Source organism: Adiantum capillus-veneris, chromosome 14, assembly GCF_014529385.1.
Source record: "Adiantum capillus-veneris isolate H3 chromosome 14, ASM1452938v2, whole genome shotgun sequence".
NCBI classification, from domain to species: domain Eukaryota; kingdom Viridiplantae; phylum Streptophyta; class Polypodiopsida; order Polypodiales; family Pteridaceae; genus Adiantum; species Adiantum capillus-veneris.
In genome coordinates this window covers 11493406-11501246 of record NC_140944.1, presented here as the reverse complement: position 1 = coordinate 11501246, position 7841 = coordinate 11493406, and the positions used below count along the sequence as shown (strand labels likewise).

Below are 7841 nucleotides of genomic sequence, written 5' to 3'. Positions count from 1 at the left end.
GAAAACAAAAAATCCTTGTTAGAATGGGTCATACGATTGATTTGAGGAAAAAAGAAAGCGGTCAACCCATTGTGCCCTAGGGACTTGAACTCACCCCATCCCGCTCTGTAGGCTTTTACACTGGCTATTGTGCTACTTTGAAACAAGAGTGGGATCATAAAATTATATGGTTGTTTTTTGGGGGAGTTCACATGATGCTCTGCACCCTATGCGAGTGGGGGTTGTATGACGAGAAAGAATACCACGAATAATAAATTCAACAATTTCTCCTAAATTGTAGAACCTTCAACGTAGTTCTTTTAATACCTCAAAAAAGAAAGGTACTTTGTTATTCACTTGGTGAGCCAAAGGTCCTTTCTTTGCTCTTTGAACCCACAAGCCACCACGTGGCACATGCAGAATCAAGTAAAAAACAGCACATCGCGTCCAACCAAAGAAAAGCAGCTGCGCCATGCCAAGCTTTTTATGATGTTCACTGTTTCCTGCTCTATATATAGATTGCTCTGCCGTATAAACAAGTAACCAATCGCAAGCAAGAGGTAGAAGCAGAAGTAAAATCGCATTCGAAATTCTCCAGGTTTGTCTCTGGACACTCTATTGTTTCCTTGTGCTTTGATTGCTTGAATGTATCAACACGAGAGAGAGAGAGAGAGAGAGAGAGAGAGAGAGAGAGAGAGAGAGAGAGAGAGAGAGAGAGAGAGAGAGAGAGAGAGAGAGAGAGAGAGAGAGATCCTTTCTTCTATGTCTTCCTCCTGGTGTTCTTCTAGTCTCTGCATGACATTGCGGCTGCACCCACAAAGGGCTTCTTCTGCTTCGTGCTTGCACAATGTGGAGGATGAGCACAACAAGCTACCACACTTTTTGAAGGAAGAATGCTATGAAATTTAATCAGACCTTAGTAGCTGTAGTAGCGATGGAAGATTCAACTGCTATATTCAGCATGTCTAGGGCAGTTTATATGTCTGCAAATTGACGGGGACAACGCATGCGTGTGACAAGAACTTCGACCAGAGGATAATGTATGATAATCATAGGAGCATCTGTAGAGCTAGAAAATATTTTTTCCTTGCAACTGCATGCACGAGATCAGCGCCCATTCAGGGCACTCGCCGCAAGAATCGTGAGTGTGAGGCCGGGCTTTGAGGTTCATGCTTTTTGGAAGTGAAGCTGCTGCTTTTTCTCTCAAGAGCTAATGGGCATGGCATCTGGACTTGCTTCCAGGATTTTGCTATGGATGTGGCTTAAAATTAAGCTCACATGGACGCAGAGGTCTAGGAGCAAAGGGAGATGACGAAATTTAACTCTTTCTCTTGCCCTTGTACTCATAAAGCTGAACATTTTTTTCATTTCCCCTTCCGTTAGCACTTATAGTTGTTAGGCTTATATGCCCAGCCTTTCAATATGGAGCAAAGGGCTTCTGCGTAATTTCCTAATCAATGGTAATCTTCTTGGACGCTCTGAGCCAAACTATCATGTAGCGTTCTTTTCTATGCTTGACATTTTGGTTCAATTCAGTTATACTTTTGTAGAGAGAGAGAGAGAGAGAGAGAGAGAGAGAGAGAGAGAGAGAGAGAGAGAGAGAGAGAGAGAGAGAGAGAGAGATCACTAGGACACGACGGATCAGATCATGATTTCTCGGCCTATGCAAGAAAAACAAAGCTCATTGCTGAGGAGCACTTTACAAACACCGAACTCCGATGGAAGGCCCAAGTGCTCGAGTACTTGAGGGACATACTCGGAATCCTCCCCCTCGTGTTCACCTTCAAGGGAGATGACACGTGCTTCCATCTCCTCACTACCTTCTGCGATGCTGGTGATCTCCTCACCAAGCTAGACTGTCGCCCTCCCCTCTTCAAGCTTGACGATCGTGAGGCTGCTCCGATCGTCGCCAGCCTTGCTCGAACACTTTCACGTTGCCATGTCCATGATATCATCCATCGTGACAACAAACCAAGCAATATTCTCTTTTGCAACATCGACGACAGCAACACGCAAGACCCAGTCCTTGCTATTTTGGCTTGGCGACAACCCTAGCTCCTAGAGATACTCTTTGGGATTGCATCAGAACCTCATGCCACCAAGCCTGTGAAGATATCAAGGGATGTTAACCATCGCGCAGATATTTGAATCCTGTATGTGCCATCGATCCTGTGCAACCAGCTGGAATGGATACCTTGGCCTCTCATCCTCAGCAAAGGACCCCTAGACTTCTTGAGGATAGACCCTATGTATGATAGCATGCTACTGCATGGCCGACGAGTTGCATAATTGAGGAGAAGCCATGCTTGGTCTATAAGGAGAGGGCTAGGAAACTTGCTTCATTAACATAAGGCAGGAGAAAGAGTTGACAGTTGAGCACAAAGAGAGAGAGAGAGAGAGAGAGAGAGAGAGAGAGAGAGAGAGAGAGAGAGTAAGAGTAAGTAATTTTAACGAGGAAAAATACATCGAAAAGCATCCATAACTCTTTATGTAGCAAATCTTCGATATAGAATATAAAATTGAATCTGCTTCTCTTTAAGATTAAGCAATATGCCACATCTCTTGTATTTGTCTTAATGCATGTTTTGTGCCTAGCAGGGAGGACACATATTCACAGCAGTGGACGTTTCAATTGCACAAGCATGACTCTAGCTCGACAACACTACAAGGTTTGTTATCTGTATTTAGCACCCCATAACTATGCGTTTGCTTGGCACAACACATAAACGCTACGAGGCAGGGCACGGCTTCCGTTTCTTATAATTTTTGGCGAGACCATATTGCCAACTCTCCACCATACTTTTGTATGGCACCTTTGCATGACGTGCACTGTATACTTTGTAATTTCAGTCTATGATGTTTGATTGCAAGACGATATGTTTAACTATTCACATTGCTTTTTTGTAGCTTGACTCAAACATTGTCCTCTGACTTGCACAATTGGATGACATTCGTACACGATTATCAGGTCGGAAGTGTACTTCAATTTTGATAGTCTGTTTATGCTTTATGTATTTTTGAGTTTGTCAAAGCTTCCTTAAGTTTAGTTAGCCACATGTTTTCCTCAACAATGCATGCTCTCAATTTCAATCATCATATATATATATATGTCAAATAGACATGCATTTCTTTTCTCACAGTTTGGCAATTCAACCTATATATTGAAATGAAGGAAAATTGACTATGCTTGATTGAGAATAAGATGGGTGTCTCAAAGATGGTTCCACGGTTTATAGACGAAATGGTCTATATTACTAGGTTGAATGGTGCAATCTACAAACAACTACCAAAGTAGGTTAAGTTGCAACCCTTTTGCTTGATTCAATTACCCTCTTTAGTAGCTCTTTGTCATATATGAATCACTATGGGATTCAACTTTCTTTTCCCCAATGCTCATCAAGTCCCAAGCTGAGCTATTATTGGTGCCTATCAATTGGTTCTACGCATTTTCTCGTGTCACCAGAACAAAACCCAAGGCGACAACAATCACAACCAACTGACCAAGTAACCAGCTAGGCTCCAAAATCTATTAGATTATATTGTACGGCAAAGGCCCACCAACCAAGACTAGTTTTCTATAGAAGGTGTAGCTCAATCGAAAAGCCTCGACTTCACTCTCTCATTTTTTCTTCTCTCTCAACTCCGTCTAGGTGTGACCCACATGCATCCTCCACCCCTCACAAGGGCTAGGTGCTTTGATTCAAGTCTCTCTCTCTCTCTCTCTCTCTCTCTCTCTCTCTCTCTCTCTCACACACACACACACACACACACACACACACACACACACACACACACACACACACACACGCGCGCGCACACACAATTGTCTCAATTCTAAAGCTGCGTGAACAACCCTGCGTTTCTTTTCTGGCATCTGAAAAGATTTGGTTGGCGCTCACGCGATCTCTTCAGCTCCCTCTCACGTTTCTTTGTCTGCAATAGAGCTTTCGTTTTGCCCACCAAGCAAGACTAGTTTTCTATAGAAGGTGTAGCTCAATCAAAAAGCCTCGATCCAATTCACTCTCTCGTTTTTTCTTCTCTCTCAACTCCGTCTAGGTGTGACCCACACGCATCCTCCACCCCTCACAAGGCTTCCGTTCAAGTCTCTCTCTCTCTCTCTCTCACACACACACACGCGCGCGCGCACACACAATTCTCTCAATTCTAAAGCCGCGTGAACAACCCCGCGTTTCCTTTTTCTGGCATCTGAAAAGATTTGGTTGGCGCTCACGCGATCTCTTCAGCTCCCTCTCACGTTTCTTTGTCTGCAATAGGCTAGAGCTTCCGTTTTGCCCGCCTCTGCTTCAGATCTGCTCCATCGGCTCCCCATCTCTGAGTTTGTGAGGTGCGTGAGTGCGCTTTTGTGACTTCCCCTCTCAGAGTTTGTGCGACACAGATCGTGTGTGCGTGCTCTAAATGGCGGATGAGCCGAAGTATGCGTATCCCTACCAAGGTCAAGGTTACCCTCCGCAGCAACCTTATGGCTATCCGCAGCAAGGTAAGCGCTATTCGGCTGAGCATCAGGCCAAGCGAGAATTCTTTTGTCGAAGTGAGAGATAGAGTGAGGGAAGGGAGGGCTGGGCTTGAAACGACTTGTTGCGCATCTCAACTTTGCCTTTCTTTTGGCAGGTTACCCTCCTCAGGGATACTATCAGCAGCCTCCGCCTGTTGCACCCCCACCGCAATATGCTCAGCAACCGCCTCCGGGCAAGAGTAGCCAGGGTTTCCTCGGAGGCTGGTAAATTTTCCTTACTATTAGGTTTGTGTGTGTAGGGGGAGTTTTGTGGATCTGGCCGATGAACATGAAATGGTGTATTTGATAGGCTTCATGTTTATTTAGTGCTTAATGCACTTTCAGGTTCTTGGCTTTTGCACATTTGTCTGATATGCATATTGTTTGGTATGCTTAATGCACTTCTAAGCACCGTATTATAGATTTTGTGCTTTCTCTCATGTGTGTGGAGTGTGTGGTACGGTTTTGCAGTTTAGCTGCACTCTGCTGCTGTTGTCTCTTGGACGAATGCTGTTGCGATCCATCTATCTTCATTGACTGTTGATTGGCCACTCAGCTATGCTCGAACATATTTTTTGGATTGACACAAGCAACAGTGATGCATTTAGATGACTATCATGCCATTAGAAAGACTTTTGCTAGTTTTGTACTGAAAACATTATTGTATAGTCTGATCATGGACCAGAAATGCAAATATTCCAGACATGCTCCATGGTTTGTAATAAGGGAGATAGCTGGGTTGTCATTTTACAACAGGCGGCCAATTCTCTCAACGTTAATATTCAAGCGGTCTTTTTCTGTAGCAGGATTGTTTGAAAATTGCTTGCTTTGTATTGTCTATTGTAAACTTTTATCAGAGCTGCAACTATGCCCAACAACACAAAACTGTCGAGTTTAATTGTATACCTGTGATGCACAGGATATGTTTATTTTAATGGTTTTTGAAGCATGGAACGTCTTCACGCTTCACATCATACAGGTGATGCACAGGATTCCTTAAAGGCAATAGTAGTATGTTTCAAGAGGCCTTCAAGTATGTTCTGAGAGGTCTTTAACGAGATAGAGGTTGTGTTGTTATCATGCAGTATGCAAGCAACATACCAAGCCTTGCACTGATCCTTGTTGTGGATGATTATTGTTTGGGAGGGCATTTACATAGAAAAGGTTTGCAGAGTAATTGAGACAACTCAAGAATGCCCTTTGATGTGTCATGCTTGATGTATGTAATGGAAATGGCCTATGGACATTGAGAATAGCGGAATTAAGAGAACTATAGTGAGCATTTTTATGAGACTACTTTGAGAACACAGAAGGTGAACTTAATTAGTGGTAGCAACATAACCATTATACTTAATTAACTTGGCATGAATAACTCTTTTGCAAGAGAGAGAATTAGAGAACTTGATAACAATTCAGGGCCAGATTTATGTGGAGCCGGTCCCCTCTCCAAAAGGCTTTTGTATTATAATTTCTCCCATAAAGAGAGACTTGATACAATACAAGATTTGTGCTCCTTGAGACCTTGATGGTGCATGAAGATAGAGAGCTTCAAGCACCACAATTATGTCCGTAATTTAGCTAATCGAAAGCATGAACTTGTCTTCGGCCTCCGTCTTAAAAACTCAAACACCTTAAAAGGTGGAGAGAGCTAGCAGGGACTGAGGGTAGGGAAGAAAAAGAAGCATTTTTACAAGAAAGAAATAGTTATTTATTTATTACTACTCTTGTTGCATTAGCATAGCATAATAATGATGATGAAGAAGATGACAAGCTTAAACATTGAAACATGGCTCTTGGTTGGATTTGCATTACATAGTCAAGAGTGTTGGTGTAGGCTCTCCACTTCTCAACAAGTTTGGAGAAGGAGATGGAGTTATTGCACTTTCATCAAGTCAAAATGAGCATGTGATTGTGTGTATGAGAGTATACTCCCTAAGCCCACCCCCAGCTTGCTTTGGTCAGTCCTTCCTTGTAGCTCATGCTTACATTTGATTGGACCCTTGCAATCCTAGCCAATCACATGCATAGTGCATATCAAGTAACCATGTAGCATTTGAATAAGTGTCCTCCTTTCTCCTTTGAGAGAGAGGGCTTGAAAAATGCTTTAAACAATTAATTAAATAATTGAATTCTCATTGGATCCCTTTAGAGGTAACCAATAAGCTTAAGGCACCTTATGAAGGCAACATGGGGAGGAACTTGACATGTGTCCTTGTTGTCTCTTTGACTTGGCTTGCTTGAAGTGAGCGTGTGTGTGCTCTCTTATGTCCCTGCTTGTAGGGCTCGCCTCCCTTTGTGTAGGCAAGGGTTTGAATTTTTGGAACACCTCAAGCACCTTAGTCATGAAACACTTTAAGCACCTTAGTCATTAAGTACCTCAAGCAACTCAGTCAGTAAGCACGACAAGTCCCTCAAGCATCTTAGTCAGCAAGCACGACAAGCACCTCAAGATTGGGCCGGGTTCCCACTTCAAGCACATCCCTAGCTTGTGTAAGGTCCTAGGTATAAGGACTTTTAACACTAACCTTTGGAGGTCTTTAATGAAGAAGATAACCCTAAGGTCTTTCTAGCTCCATTAGCTAGCATTTGCTCTTTGGTAGACCATCTTTCATTTGGACCCATTGACTTTGACCCCGTGTCGAGATTAATCCATAAGCACATGCCTATTTTCAAACTCTTGTTCCCGTTTATTCTCCCACATTAAATGACCAGTTTAATATGATAAAATCATTTGGGTTAGTTAGATATTAGATTTTATGACAATGTACAAGAAAGTGACGAGCTTCACCCAAATCCTTCATAGCAAAAGTCTGACCCAATATTTGCTTCAAATTTGCAATCTTACGAGAGTTTTTCTCAACGATAAGGATGTTGTCGACATGTAACACAACAAGAATGAGATCCATCACAAAGCTTCTTCATGTACAAATAGTGATCCTCTTGAATCCTTTTATATTCATGAGATTGCATAAACACATCAAACTTTTGATACGATTGCTTGGATCCTTGGTTCAAGCCTTAAAAGCGCTTTTCTAAGTCTACACACAAGCTTCTCTGTGCTTGGCTTAACAAACCCTCCAGGTTGTTGCATGTACACATTGAGTTGGAGATCACCATGAAGAGAAGCTATTTTCACATCCATTTGGACCAAATCCAAGTTCTCAATAGCTACTAGTCAAAATTGACACCTTTCTACTGCTTGAAACCTTCAGCTACGAGTCTAGCCTTATATTTAGGCTTCGGATCTCTTGATATAAACTTCTTCTTGTAAAGTGATTTGCAAGGTAAATCTTTCTTTTCCTCGTGCAAATTGACTAATTCCCAAGTCTCATTTTTGAAAATTGAATCA

The 7841-nt window shown here is 42.5% G+C and overlaps 1 long non-coding RNA gene across 2 annotated transcripts; it reads left to right on the top strand.

Moving 5' to 3' along the window:
- Positions 1-4183: 4183 nt before the first annotated feature.
- Positions 4184-5788, top strand: LOC147441900 (uncharacterized). Of its 2 annotated transcripts, XR_015190164.1 has the most exons (4): positions 4184-4477; positions 4609-4717; positions 4964-5471; positions 5578-5788. It is a non-coding gene; the product is annotated as an uncharacterized LOC147441900 (long non-coding RNA). The 2 variants fall into 2 exon arrangements; XR_015190163.1 differs by lacking the exon at positions 5578-5788 and having other exon boundaries at positions 4191-4477; positions 4964-5294.
- The last annotated feature ends 2053 nt before the right edge of the window (positions 5789-7841 follow it).